Below are 14,424 nucleotides of genomic sequence, written 5' to 3' on the forward strand. Positions count from 1 at the left end.
ACCAGGTGGCTGGGAGTGGGGCAGGCTTGTGTGGCTTAGGAGGCAGGGGAGGTTCAGGGCCCTGGCTCCAGGCCCCCTTCCCCCAGGATGGATTGCGTATTGACAGTGTCTGGTTTCTGTGCCGAGAAGTCTGTTCTATGCTGCGTCCCTGTTTAACTAATAAACCTTCTGTTCTACCTGCTGAATGAATCACATCTGACTGCAGATGGGGTGCAGGGTCTGGGGACTCCCCCACACCTTTGCTGACACCAGGATTTCCGACTCTTCCTGTTTGTTTCCCAGGCTTTTTGCATCCGTGTACAGACACCCAAGATGACTAGCCAATTGCCAAACTTTCTGAGCGTGACTCAGGAGGCCACCCCTGTTGCTCTCTCCTCCTTGTGTTTCCTCCTGGAAATATCAGTCCAGCAACTGTGACCCCTCTCCCAGCTGCAGGGGGGCCCCTTGCACTGTGCCACATTCTCCCGGACTGGAGTGGAAACTCCATCGCTTGGGCCATGGCAGGTGAGATCAGACAGAGCCCTGGAGACTGCAGAGGCCGGTCGGGGAAGCCCTGCCCTGCCCTGCCCTATGTGGCCTAGAGTCTGTGGTACAGGAGGAATCTCATTCTGGGCTTCCACTTTGTTCCCACTGTGCTGGTTGCCCTCCGATGAGGCGGGGGCTGTGGGGTGCCCGGGGCGGACGGGCGGGGGGCTGGGGGGGCAATGGGGTGGGGGCTGTGGGGTGCCTGGGGCGGGGGGCGGGGTGCTGGGGGGGCGATGGGCCGGGGGCTGTGGGGTGCCCGGGGTGGACAGGAAGGGGGGCGGGGGCTGTGGGGTGCCCGGGGCGGGGAGGCGATGGGATGGAGTCCTGGAGGGTGCCCGGGGCGGCTGGGCGGGGGGTGGGGTGCTGGGGGTGGCAATGGGGTGGGGGCTGGGGGGTGCCCGGGGCGAATGGGCGGGGGGGCTGGGGGGTGCCTGGGGCAGATGGGGGGGCAGGGGGCACCCAGGGCGGAGGGCCGGGGTGCTGGGGGGAGACGGGGCGGGGGATAGGGGGTGCCCGGGACAGATAGGGGGGCGATGGGGCGGGGGCTGGGGGCTGTGGGGTGCCCGGGGCGGACGGGCGGGGGGGCGATGGGGCGGGGGCTGGGGGGTCCCCGGGGCGGACGGGGAGGGCGATGGGGGGGGCTGGGGGTCCCCGGGGCGGACAGGGGGGCGATGGGGCGGGGGCTGTGGGGTGCCCGGGGCGGACGGGCAGGGGGGCGATGGGGCGGGGGGGGTGCCGGGGCGGACGGGCGGGGGGCGCGGGCTGGGGGCTGTGGGGTGCCCGGGCCGGACAGGGGAGCGCTGGGGCGGGGGGGCCCGGGGGCCCCGGCGCTGGGGCGGGGGGGGGGAGGCAGGGCCGCTGCGGCGCTGGTTGCCATGGCTGCGGGGGGGGGCGGCCCGGTCCCCGCCCGTGGGGGGGGGGGCGGCGCATGCGCGGTGCGGTCCCTCCCGCGGAGCCCGGCTCGGTGCAGACGCAGCCAGAGCAGCGGCCGGAGCGAGCCGGCGGCCGAGCGGTGAGTGCCGGGCCCCTCCCCCGCCCCGCCCGGTCCGGTCCGGTCCGGTCCCGTCCCCCCACCCCCGCCGGGCCCGCGGGCGGGGCCGCTGCCTCGGCCGGTGGCTGCGGGGGGCGGTGCCCGCGTTCCTGACAGCTGGGGGTCCGGCCGCCCGCATCGCATCGCCGGGCTGGGCTGGGCACCGCCGCGGCCAGCCGAGGGCCCCGGCCATGGGGCTGCGTGAGGGCCTGTTGCTGGCGGGACGCCTGGCTGGCAGCTGTGGGGCGGGCGGGGGGCGGTGTGAGCGGGGCTCTGGGGCAGGCGAGTAGCTGTGGGGCAGGCGGGGGGGCCGCGGGCAGGAGTGGGGGCCATGGATAGGCTGGGGGCGGAGGGGCCGGGGAGCTGTGGGCAGGCGGGGGGCTCTGGGGGCAGGGGGGACTCTGGGGGCGGAGGGGCCATGGGGGCAGGCAGGCAGGGGGCTCTGGGGGCGGAGGGGCCGGGGAGCTGTGGGCAGGCAGGGGGCTGGGGGGGCTATGGGCGGAGGGGCCGGGGAGCTGTGGGCAGGCAGGGGGCTCTGGGGGTAGGGGGGAGCTATGGGCGGAGGGGCCGGGGAGCTGTGGGCAGGCAGGGGGCTCTGGCGGCTGGGGGGGCTATGGGCGGAGGGGCCGGGGAGCTGTGGGCAGGCGGGGGGCTCTGGGGGCTGGGGGGGCCATGGGGGCAGGCAGGCAGGGGGCTCTGGGGGCGGAGGGGCCGGGGAGCTGTGGGCAGGCAGGGGGCTGGGGGGGCTATGGGCGGAGGGGCCGGGGAGCTGTGGGCAGGCAGGGGGCTCTGGCGGCTGGGGGGGCTATGGGCGGAGGGGCCGGGGAGCTGTGGGCAGGCGGGGGGCGCTGGGGGGGCACAGGCACTGCCCTGCCCTGCCCTGCCCTGCCCTGCCGGGTACCGCCCCGCTCCGAGCTAGTGGTTCCTTGGGCACACCTGTTCCAACCTGTCCCGGGGCAGTATTTTTAGTGTGGTGACAGACGTGAGGCTCCAGCGTCGCTGGTGCCTTTTTAGCAGCTGGCGGCCCGCTGGGACTGCCTTAGATCCACCCAGGCGGGCGCCATCCGCTGTGCTGTGCCCTGGCCGGGCGGTGAGCCCTGGGGATGTGCTCAGCCACAGATCGGGGACGTCTCTGGTCGCTGTAACGCTGTCAGGACTGGCGCCTGGGGCTCCAGGATGGAGTGTAAACGTGTTCTGCGCCCTATGGGCGAGAGGGAAACCTACCAGAGAGCAGCCGTCTAGACGCTCACTCACCGGGCTCCAGGGCCTGCAGAACGTAGTGAGACTAGAGGCAGCTGACAAGCCAGCCGATTCCAGCCTCTTGACAGCCCTGCAAATTTCCCATCCTCCAGGCATCCTCGTCTTGCCGAGGGCTTCGCCTGCAACTCGCCAAAGCCCTAGGACTGCCTGTGACCTGTGGATACCCTCACCTTTAACATGGAGGGGTACTACAGGTCCCAGCATGCTTGGCACTTCTGTTCTGAGGGACCTCCTGGGGATGCAGGGCCGTGCATGCTGGTATCTGTAGTCTGCGTGGCCAGCAGCCAAAGACAAAGGTGATGATGGACCTGTCCCAGCTGTAGGCACCTGGAGATCTGAATTCAGGGCTGTAGCTTTGGGCTGGCGTGGAGGGGTTGCAGTGGTGGAGTGTCGGGAAGGCCGTGCGAAGCAGGGAGGGGGGAGAGCTGGACAAACAGCAGAAGCATCGTTTTGCTCTCCTGCGTGGGGAGAAGCAGTGGTGGTGTGGGGAGAAGTGCACAGTTGTACGTGGCAGGGCAGCAGAGCAATGCGAAGGGTTACAAGATAGCTTGCAGGATTGGGGACTGTGACTGTCTCTCTGGCTGTTGCAGTGAGCAGTGCCATAGAATATGAATGGATGCAGTGAAAAGCCACTCTCAAGTCGGAGGGCCTTTCTGGGGTGTAGGGCAGTTCTTCACTGGAGCTGGCTGGGCCACGCTGCTGTTAGTATCAGAGGGGTAGCTGTGTTAGTCTGGATCTGCAAAAGCAATAAGGGGTCCTGTGACACCTTATAGACTAGCAGCAATGTATGAGCATAAGCTTTCGTGGGCAAAGACCCGCTTCGTCAGATGCAGGACCTTATGCTCATACGTTTCTGTTAGTCTATAAGGTGCCACAGGACCCCTTGCTGCTGTTAGTGTGTCTGTGAAGCAGTGCTCCTGATTCTGGGGCTGTAGACAAGTGCGCCAGGTTTCAGAGGAGCTCACAGATAGAATGGGGCTCTGCTGGTGGGGATGGGCTGGGAGGGAGGAGAAAGGCTCATCCGTAAAGCTCAAGTTCCTGCATTTCTAAGCCTGCCATCGTGGAAACATCGGGTCACTGCCTGCAGAGGCAAGGATCACTTGGGGGAAGGGACCAGCCAGCTTTGTCCCCATGGTCAGGGTTCTGTCACAGTGAGGACAGACTCAGAGGAGTTTTGCTTGGCCGCTCTACTAACTGAGCAACCTCCTGCTTAGAGAGGAGTCTGATGGTAGGCCTTACCACGGTCAGGTGCTGGCCCATCCTTGGTGAATTCCACAGATCCTGCCCTGCAGCAGTGTGCACCTGGAAGTAATCTCAGAGGTAATCGTAATGGCCTTTCTCGGTGGTCCAGACCCTGGAACCAGGATGGGATTTGGAAGGGGGAAGGAGTTAGAGCGGCACCCTGCTGGGAAGCGTTGACCTCCGCCTTGCCAAGCAGGCTGGCAGCTGTGAGGCATCTCGGTGGCCTTTACAGGCAGGCTCAGCTGGAGCCTGCATGTGACAAGGGCACAGGCTGTTGCAGCCAGAGTGAATTGGAGTGGAGCCGCTCAGGCTCTTGCTGAGGAAGGGGTCCCTGCCAGCTCTCTCTGGTGTCTGGAGGTTGAGATGGGTATGTGATGGGGTTCTAGGGTCCCCCACGCTCTGCACCCTGTCCGCAGGAAGGAGAGTCTCTCACTTAGCAGGAGAACAGCGGGTTTATTAGCCGACAGGACTCAGCATCGTACAGAGGAGTCAGTGCAGCAGGCAGAGACAGCCAGTCCCATCCATGTTGGGGAGAGGAGGCCCTGAGGGGCCCCCAGAGCCGGGGCCTTGCCCCCTCCTTTGTCTCTCTCTTCCTCAGCCCAGACTAACTGCTTCCAACTCCCAGTTCCAATTCAAACCCCCTCAGGCTCCACCTCCTCCTTTGTCTGCAGTACAAAGGTGTTACCTGGTTGTCAGGGTTACCCTCAGCAGGAGCCCCACACCCTCTGTGAGCCACACACACACACACAGGTATCCCCCACTCCATCACATCTCTCCCCGCTTCCAGACCGAACTGAGCGGGGTCACTCAGCCAGTGACCTGGGGAAGTTTGGGGCCCTCCCCTCGTGATTGGGCATCGGCTGCACCCTCAGTGCTCCCCTTGATGTGCACCACCTCCATGTCATAATCCTGCTGGGGGAGGCTCCAACTCAGGAGCTTGGTATTGGCCCTTTTCATGTGATGCAGCCGGACAAGTCCCTTTAGTTCCCTCAGGTTGGTGGGTCTCCCTGCTTCAGCCCCGGTCCGTCAGCCACGTTCTCAAATCGGGCAGGCAGAGCCCATACAGCTGCTCCAGCCAATGTTTGGAATTCAGTTACAGTCCAGTAAAAGAAGGTACAAATGCTTCCATCCTTGGCATTTAGCCAGACCACCAAAATGGTTGTGTGCCTCAGTTTCCCCTTCCATGCCACACAATAGGTTTGGAATGTTCCTTCTCATGTCAGAGGTTGCAAGACTAGTTACAGGGAACAATGGTGACATTTCAGAGTTACAGACTCCTTCAACATACAATTCATGCTTCTACATCAATGTCATCATGTCACATGGCTCTTTTCAAACATTCAGTGCATGGTACAATTCTACAGCTTTTGGTAGCAGCACCCCTTGGTTACAGCAGTCAGCGTGAGTAACAGAACAAACCCATTGCAACTGTACATTTACGTTGCTCTTTGGTAGACCACAACTTTTGTGTAACCTCCTTGAGAATCTGGTATTTTGGGGATAAATGGCTGAGGCCTTTCTTAGCACCATCAAGTTCTAATCTTCTCTCTTGCCCCCTGGGGTGGAAATCTGATCTCTCTGGGTGTGCCCTCCCTTCTAACAAGAGCTGGGCCATTGATGATCTCAGGGAGATGGCCCCCTTCCTGCCAGTCTGGAAATTTGCAAACCAAACTGCTTTCTGAGAGTTGTTTTGTGAGTCCCAGACACAGAATCCACATGAAGGAATCCCTGTTTATCCCTTACTGGCCCACCAGGCCCAAAGCTCCTTTGTCCTTCCACCTCCAACTACTGCCTCCCCATGGAATCAGAATTGGAGTCCAGTGTGAGAATATAAGTGTTTCTAGCATCTGGAGATGGGGAATTGCTGGCCCTCTCCTGCATCCTACAGAGACTGACGGTGCAGCCGTTTCACTTGGTTCTCACAGGGCTGCTCACATTCCCTGATAGTTTTCACTTTACTTGCACCAACTTCCAATTCCTGAGAAACTTTTACACTGCCTGCTTTGGACCCTTCCAGAGCACAGCCAGTGGTTTCACACTCAGGCAGGTCCTGGCCATCAGGAGCTGAAACAAACTTCTCCCCAGGCAAAGGGTTGCTCTGGTGCTTACAGACAAGCACCTTTCCTGTTCACTCTCCTCCACCTCACTCCCATTTTCTGCAGTCCCCACAGACGGGTCAGGAAAAGTTTCAGGGAAATTCTCTTCCTCAAGAGCTCCCCCAAACAATAACTCACCCCTGTCTGTCTCCACAGGGGCACTGCTCCCTTGAGGCACAACCAGCTCCTGGGTTTCACCTACACCCAGGATCACTTCTGGCCCATCAGGCAGATTCCCACGTAATCCCCCTCCAGACAGACGGCCAGTACCACCGGACAGAAGGTTAGGGTCCCTTTCCTCCCTTCTGCTACCAGCTCCTTTATCTTCATCAGTCAGCGTAACTCCATTGCCCGTCTGTTCTTGTGTCCTGGCGAGAGGATGACTCTGGTAGGACAGAGTCCTCTCACCCCCTCCCAGTAACACCTCAGCATCAGGCAAAGAACAAGTACCAGAATCGTCTGGTCTCTGGGATTCCCTGATTATACTAACTGGATTAGACCAAGTTAAAGCATCATCCCCCCTGAGAGACACAGAGGTAGGCCCACTTCCCATCTGGGCTTCAGCTGCCCTCAGATCCAGCTCTGGGATCTTGGCTCCATCTCGAGCCCCCACAGGCTCAGGCAAAGGATTCACTTCCCCAGAAGCAGAAGCACTTTTCTTGCACCAAGGACCAGTGTCCTTAGCAGGGATACCACTGCCCATCCCAGAGCCATTCCCTCTGCTCCAGCCCCCATGGCTGGATTCAGAGACATACCTGGAATGCTCTTTTCTGGTGGATCCTCCAGCCACCCTAGGCTGAGGAATCCTCCTCAGACAATGGGCTAGTTTCCTCATTGGCACCTTTTCCAAACGCAGGCTCTGCTCTCTCCCCAGGCTGCTGCTGCTGTTCAACACAGACAGACAATGGGAGACACTCTCTCCTTTGTCCCAGCCCCCCGGCTGGTCTCCACACACACACAGAAGGTGAAGCAGCTTCTCTCACAGACAACTTGCCATTCCCAGTGGATCAGCTGCTTTCCTGCACAGACACACAGGGACCTTCCTTGGCCCAGGCCTGGAAAACTCTTCGCAGGTCTGTCTTGGCCACTAGTAGATGATGGGTTGGAATCGCTCCTCCCCTCCTTGAGCTGTGGCAGGCCACTCGGTTCAGAGCTCCAGGCAGTCCAGGGTTCCCTGCCCCGATCCGGGCTCACCTCTGCAGGATTTTCCTTAACCCTCAGCTCTGCCACTGCACATCCACGCTGCCTTGTCCAGCTTCTTTAATCTCGAATCGGTTTCCAGGTGCTGCCACTTCACAGCGGAGTTGCTCAGCGTGGTTGCAGGCTCTCAGGCTGATGCCCTCTGCACCCCACGATTCCTGGAAGAATCCCTTCAGTGTGCCAGGCTCCTTGCGGGTCACAAGCTGCCCGGGGTTAGGCTGTAGGCCCCTCCGCCCTCTGGGACCGACTCCAACAGACTCCCAGCGGAACCCCTTCTTCAGTGTGACACCCGCTGTCAGGGACCATGAGCACCCTGTCTTGGGAAGAACTCATTCAGCGTCAGCCTCCTCAGGGGTCACTTGTTCCTGGGGGTTGGGCTCTCGGCCCCTCCACCTTCTGGGACCGACTCCAACAGACTCCCAGGAGTAACCCCTCCTCGGGTGTGACACCCCCTCTCGAGGACCACGACCGCAGTTGCTTGGGTTCGGCCGCAGGCCCCTCCGCCTTGGGGAGCTGCACCTCACTGCCCTTCAGCACACCTGGGTCTCGCAGGCCCCCCTTCTTCCAGGGCCCCGGTCACTTACTGCTGGATGCTCCATCCTCGGGGTGCAGAACATCCCACTTCTGACACCAGTGTGATGGGGTTCTAGGGTCCCCCACGCTCTGCACCCTGTCCGCAGGAAGGAGAGTCTCTCACTTAGCAGGAGAACAGCGGGTTTATTAGCCGACAGGACTCAGCATCGTACAGAGGAGTCAGTGCAGCAGGCAGAGACAGCCAGTCCCATCCATGTTGGGGAGAGGAGGCCCTGAGGGGCCCCCAGAGCCGGGGCCTTGCCCCCTCCTTTGTCTCTCTCTTCCTCAGCCCAGACTAACTGCTTCCAACTCCCAGTTCCAATTCAAACCCCCTCAGGCTCCACCTCCTCCTTTGTCTGCAGTACAAAGGTGTTACCTGGTTGTCAGGGTTACCCTCAGCAGGAGCCCCACACCCTCTGTGAGCCACACACACACACACAGGTATCCCCCACTCCATCACAGATGGGTAGGACCCCAGACTATGCACCTTGATGATGGGTGGGTGTGGAATGCACTAAGTGGACAAGGAGGTTGGTGTGCATGCTGGTGCCTGAGATGTTTCTTGGGGTGCAGCAGCCCTGTCTTACTGGATGGAGCTAATTCAGCTACGCCTCACATGCTGAGGCAGCTGGGAATCAGCATCCACCTTACCACGTGGCCAGGGCAGTGGGAAGCTCTTCCAGGCCCAGGGCCGCACGCAAGCAGGAGTGCAAGAAGGGGAAGGGAAAGTGAGGGGGTGGGCAGAGTGCACAGGGAACTGTGTGAGGGATTGGTGCACCATCCTGGGAAAGGGGATGGGACATCTGAACTCCATGCAGAAAGAGAGAGCTGGTGGAGGGGTAATGTGGTCATAGCAACAGACTTCGCCATGTCACTTTGGACGGGCTGAGGCCCAGAGCAGAGAGGTGATGTTACCCGCGTGTTCCAGGGCACCTGCCTTTACCTTTCTGTAGGCTCAAGGAGTAATTTAAGCTCCCCCACCCTGACCCAGGCCCTGCAGGTTGGAGCAAAAGGCACCTACCCTTACTCTGTTCCTAGGGCTCAGGGCATAACTCAGTCATTTTAAGCTCTCGCACCCTTTGTGGGGTTTGGGGCAAACGGCACCTTCCCCTAGCCGGTTCCTAAGGCTCGGGGCGTAATCTTCGGCAGGTTTGCGGGGCCTTTCACCAGCAAAAGAGCCCTGCCCGGTAGTATCCTTATCCTCTAGTAACTGTCACTCACCACAGCGCCATGCACATGCTAAGCGTATGGCATTCACCACTCCCAGAGCTTCTCCGGCTGGCCAGTCGGGATCAGGCTGTTTGACGGCTGCAGTTTCTTCATGGAGTGATTGGCAGGTGTTGAAGTCTGGCCGCTCTGATCTCAGGCTCTGTCCTGGAGTTGGTTCCACAGAGCTTCCTTTTGGATCCTAGTGATATCCTTAAAACTTGGGTCTGACTTAGCTGTACCTTAAGCAATGGTTTGAAATTAAAGTACTACAAAACAGCCCTTTCCACCCATCCTAGCCCATTATGAAACAAATGTTTTTACCCACCTCTTTAGGTGATTTAAATCTTGCAAAAATAGTTATCCAATGGACAGAAACTGTAACGAATCAGAGCCCATACAGCTAATCAATAGCCAAGGAGAGACCATAATGGTAAAACAACCTGTATAGTTTTCACACTCGCAGCTGGTACGTGGTTCCTTGCCAGACAGAATGCTGTCAAACGATGTTTTCTTGCAACGTCTTATGCTCTGTGCCTGTAGCTGCAGCAGCGTACGGTCAGGGTGGGAGCACCTTCTGAGCGCCCCACATTACAGGACTGTGCGATCAATGGAACACCAGGCTGTGGCTCTCTGCAGCTCAGCTCATGGCTGCTGTTTGTGTCTGGCTGCTGCTTTTCCTGCAGGAGAAGGCCTCGGCCCTTGCGATGGCAAATCTCTCTGCCCGACTGTTCACCTGCTGTGTGGCTGAGCGTGTATGTGCTTGGAGCTGTGCCAGCCTCTGAGGGGAGAAATAGCCATTGGGGTAACTGGCCAGGACGAGTTCTGAGGCATGGTAGTAGCCAGTGGGAGTGGCTGCGTGTGGCCTCCCCTTTGCTGGGTGTTTTCTCACCAGGACAGAAAAACATCACAGGCAGTGGTGCCTCACCTTTTCCTTGTGCTCCCCCTTCCTGAAACATGCCAGCTTAATGGCCTGCTTCGGGCTCCCCCGTCAGGGCCCGGCTTGCCACGTGCAGAACACCCAGCAGCTCCCTGGCCGTGTTGCTGTGCCTCAGGAGGCCTGCGACACCCAGGGGAGCTCTGAATGTCCTGGGCTGGCCCGAGCACCCGGGGGGAGGTTCCCCACGCCACGGGAAGGTCAGGAAAGACAGTGGGTTGCACTGGGAATGTGAGAGCCCTGCCATTCAGAGCAGGGGTGGAGGAAGGGGGTTGCTTCCCTGGGAGTTCTCGCCAGCGTTAGGCTTCTTGTCAGTCTGGCTGGCGAAGCCTGGGGGCTCTGGCAGGGCCCTTTGCAGCAATCCTGCTGCAATCTGCCCGTGTGGGATTCCCTCCCTGCCAGGCCAGCGAGCTGGCTCAGCTCTCCCTTTCCTGACTGTCCTGCAAGTCTGGGTTAGTCTGCGTCAGACCCGTTGGCAGGGAAGCGATCAGCACGCACTTGGTATTCATACAGTGTAGGGTACTTGTGACTGCGTAGCAGAGTCCAAGAACGTGGTCACTAAAGGAAACCTGTGGGGTGTCGGGGTTTTCTGAGAGGGGATGGGTGCGCTTTGCGGCCTGAGGGTCACGTCTTGGTGTGGAAATAGTATGGCGGGCCATGAAAGCTCACAAAATTGGGGGTTAAGTATTAGAGGGGTAACTGTGTTAGTCTGTATCTTCAAAAACAACAAGAAGTCCTGCAGCACCTTATAGACTAACAGATATTTTGGAGCATAAGCTTTTGTGGGCATTGGGGTTTGGGGTGCAGGAGGGGGTAATGGCTCTGGCTGGGGATGGGTTTAGTGTGGGGCCAGGGATTTGGGGTGCAGGGGGGTGAGCTGAGCTGGAACTGAGTGGCTCAGAGGGCAAGAGCAGGTGGGCTGTGGTGGGGGTGGGGTGCAGAGAAAGGCGAAGGCTCTGGCAGGGGGTGCAGTCTTTGGTTGGGGTGTGGGCTGGGGATATGGGATTCGGGGGTGCGAAGGGGTGCTGGGCTGGAGCTGAGTGGTTCAGACGGTAAGAGAGGGATAGGGGCTGGGATAGGGATTGGGGTGCAGGCCAGGGTGAGGCCTCTGGGTGGAGGTGCTGGCTCTGGGGTAGGGGTGTTTGGAGTGCTGGAGGTGTTCTGGGCTGGGGCCAAGGGGCTCGGGCAGTGGGAGGAGGATGAGGGCTGGGGCCAGGGGGTTGAGGTGTGGGGTGACTCAGGCGGTGCAGACTGCAGACAGTGCTTACTGCAGCACTGTGTCCCCACTCCAGCTCCTACACAAAGGCGTGGCCAGGTTGCTCTGGGTGCTGCCCCATCTGCAGACACCGCCCCTGGTGCTCCCATTGGCTGTGGTCCCTGGCCCTTGGAGGTTCAGCGCTGGTGCTTGGGGTGGGGCGCTGTGCAGAGCCGTACACCCCCACCCTCCGGCTGCCCCTGCTTCCAGGAGCCATGTCACACATGAAGCAGAGTAGCCCCGACCCTGCTCCCTTGGGGGGAGCTGGAGGGCTGGACTAAAATGTCTGGCGAGGTGGGCCTGTGGGCCATAGTTTGCCCCCCCTTGCTTTAATAGATGCTAACTGGCACTTGGTTTACTCAAGACCCTGGAGGGCTGTGAGCGGTGCCAGTGAGAGCTAACCAGGCAGGAGACAAATGAGCAGGGTGCTGACCAGTATTGTCTCACTGTTTCCTTGTGCTCCCCTGTCAGTCTGTCTCCTCTGGTAGCTCCTACCCAGCAGCTCCCTGGGGCAGGGCCTGTCTTTGTACAGCGCCTGGCACGAAGGGGTCCTGCCCTGCAATGAGGCCCCTGGGCACCACAGTGATGCACAGCTGCAGAGGACCTCTGATGATAAAACTAATACAGTGAACGGTCTGATACGTGAAATGGGCAACTGGCAACTCCTGTCTTTGTTTGAGCCGGGGGGAGACCTAACGTGGGGGCAGCTTATCGGTTCGTATCACACAGAGCTGACACTTGCCTCTGTAGCATCCTCTGCTGGCGTGGCCACCGCTCGGCTCTGGCAGCTCCTGAGCCCTGGGGGGATTTGGGCAGGGGAGCGTGGCCTCATCCAGGTTGGTGAAGAACACCCTTCGTACAAGAGCCTGTCGCCCAGGAGGGAAGACTGATGTCATGTGTGGAGATGTCCCAGTGGCACAGAGCAGGCCATTGTTGTTAGGAACAGCCTGTCCACACAAACAGTGGTGTATGCAGAAGGGAGGGGAGTGGAGGAGCAAAAAGAGGGGGTGGTAGCTAATGGATGAAGTGAGCGAGATCAGTGGTGGGAGAGAGAAAGTGAGGCCGTTCAAGGCTTCGGAGGAGAAAGCTTCTGCACCGACAGTTGCTGGGTTGTGTGAAGGGCCGGAGGAGGAAAGTAGGTCGGAGATGGTCAGCCAGAGGTGTCAAACCTGGGGAGGCTGGGGAGCCCTAGGTGGGGATGCATTTCTGAAGGGTGGTGTCTCCGTGGGAAACGTGCTGGGCTTCGGGAGCTGAGACGTCTCCGAGCTCAGTGCCCAGAAGGCAGGGGAGAGGAAACAGAGAGCAAGCCTGGTGCTGAGAGGGGAATCTGCCACTCAGGTGGGGAGCAGGATCGTGTCAGTAGACGTTAAGCATGTGTGCAGCAGAGCAAGTCTTCTTGGTTCCTGGCCAGTGTTCCGCCCTCTGGATAACTGGTCCGACTTGGGCAGGTTCATCTGCCTGACTTTCCAGCCTTTGTTTACTCGTCGCTTTAAGAGCATCCTGGCCATGCTCCTAGGCTGGACGCCTGGCTGCCGGCCTGTGTAGGAGCTGATTGCTCCCAGCAGGTGTTGCTGGATGGTTGCTCTGGCGCTGACTGGGCCTGCCCCCCTACGGTGTGTTTGTTCACCTCTCTGAGAAGGCAGGGGAAACATGCCACTGCAGTCACTGAGATAACAGCTTCCTGGAGTGAGTTTGCTGGCAAGCAGGGCCAGGGCCGAAATGTGAAACTGATTCCCGCTGGAACATGTGCCAGCAAACCTCCTGAAGGGTATCTCACTCAGGACTGCTTAGTCATGTTTGGGGGAGGTGTTGGCAGATTCCTCCAGCTTCTTCTCCTGAATTAATTGCCACAGGTTATCTTATCATCTAATTCACTCACTGATTGCCCTGATTATGGGGGAAATAATTCTGAGCAAGTAACAACCAGGATGAGAAGTTGATAATGAGGGTTTGGCAGCACTCATTCCTGTTTTGCCTTTAGCACTGAATAAACAAGTCCAACGTTGTGACTGATTTAATTCTTCTCCTGCCTTTTTTTTTTCCTTTTTTTGGCTAGGCTGTCTTTGTTTAAAGCTGCATGTGTAACATGTGGGACATGTGTTTCTATTGCACATGAGGTGTTTGCAGTTGTTTTGTTGTCTGTATCTGATTGGGAGTCTCTGTCGGAAGTGGGCTAACAACCTTCAGAGACACTTGTGAAAAGACGTGGGGACTGCGCAGTTCTAAGCAGACCTTGTCAGCTCTGGCCCTCCCCTTTAATGAGACAGCCCCCTGCCCCCGCTCATACATCTGACAAAGCGGGTCTTTGGCCAAGAAAGCTCACGCTCCAAAATATCTGTTAGTCTGCAAGGTGCCACAGGAGAACTTCTTGTTGTTTCTGGAGGTACAGACGAACTCAGCTCCCTCTCTGATGTGACATACCTAAGTGCGCTGCTTGCTCATTATTGAAGCAGTGTTCAGCAGTTCCACAATTAAAATGCCATGGAAGCCGACCACTAGCTGTGCTTTCTCAGCATTTCTGCTGGGGCAGTGGAGAGACGGGGGGACAGGTTCCAGGAGAGTGCTGGGGACCTTTGCACTTCTTCCCACAGTGGCCTTGGGAGCATGTCTGCGAAAATCCATCTTTGCTGTGGAAGTAAAACTTACCTTTGCATGTTCCTTCTGCTGTGCACATGCTTCAGCATTGGCTTTTCCTGCTGCCCCCTAGTTCCTTTGTGCCTGGCATGCTGCTTTCTGCCAAGGTGGTTAAGGACAGAGAAGGGACTCTGTTCAACTTGTTCATCAATGATCTAGAAAATGAGGTAAGCAGTGAGGTGGCAAAGTTTGCAGATGACACCAAGTTGTTCAGGACAGTCAAAACCAAAAGGGATTGTGAAGAACTACAAAAAGATCTCAGCAAACTGAGTGACTGGGCAGCAAAATGGCAAATGAAATTTGATGTGGGTAAGTGTAAGGTAATGCATGTTGGAAAAAATAACCCAGATTACATGTACAACATGATGGGGTCAAATTTAGCTACGACAGATCAGGAAAGGGATCTTGGAGTTATAGTGGATAGTTCTCTGAAGACATCCACGCAGTGTGCAGTGGCAGTTAGTAA

General features: G+C 58.8%; 1 protein-coding gene across 4 annotated transcripts in view; it reads left to right on the top strand.

Annotated features, from left to right (window-relative positions):
* Nucleotides 1–1,466: 1,466 nt before the first annotated feature.
* Nucleotides 1,467–14,424, top strand: part of MAPRE3 (microtubule associated protein RP/EB family member 3) — a 53,921-nt gene continuing 40,963 nt past the window's right edge. For all 4 annotated transcript variants that reach the window (XM_074989076.1, XM_074989077.1, XM_074989078.1 and 1 more), the window contains exon 1: nucleotides 1,467–1,537. The gene's annotated coding sequence lies outside the window, so the exon portion shown is untranslated. The remainder of the gene's footprint in view (nucleotides 1,538–14,424) is intronic.

Source organism: Carettochelys insculpta, chromosome 3 (assembly GCF_033958435.1).
Source record: "Carettochelys insculpta isolate YL-2023 chromosome 3, ASM3395843v1, whole genome shotgun sequence".
NCBI lineage: Eukaryota > Metazoa > Chordata > Testudines > Carettochelyidae > Carettochelys > Carettochelys insculpta.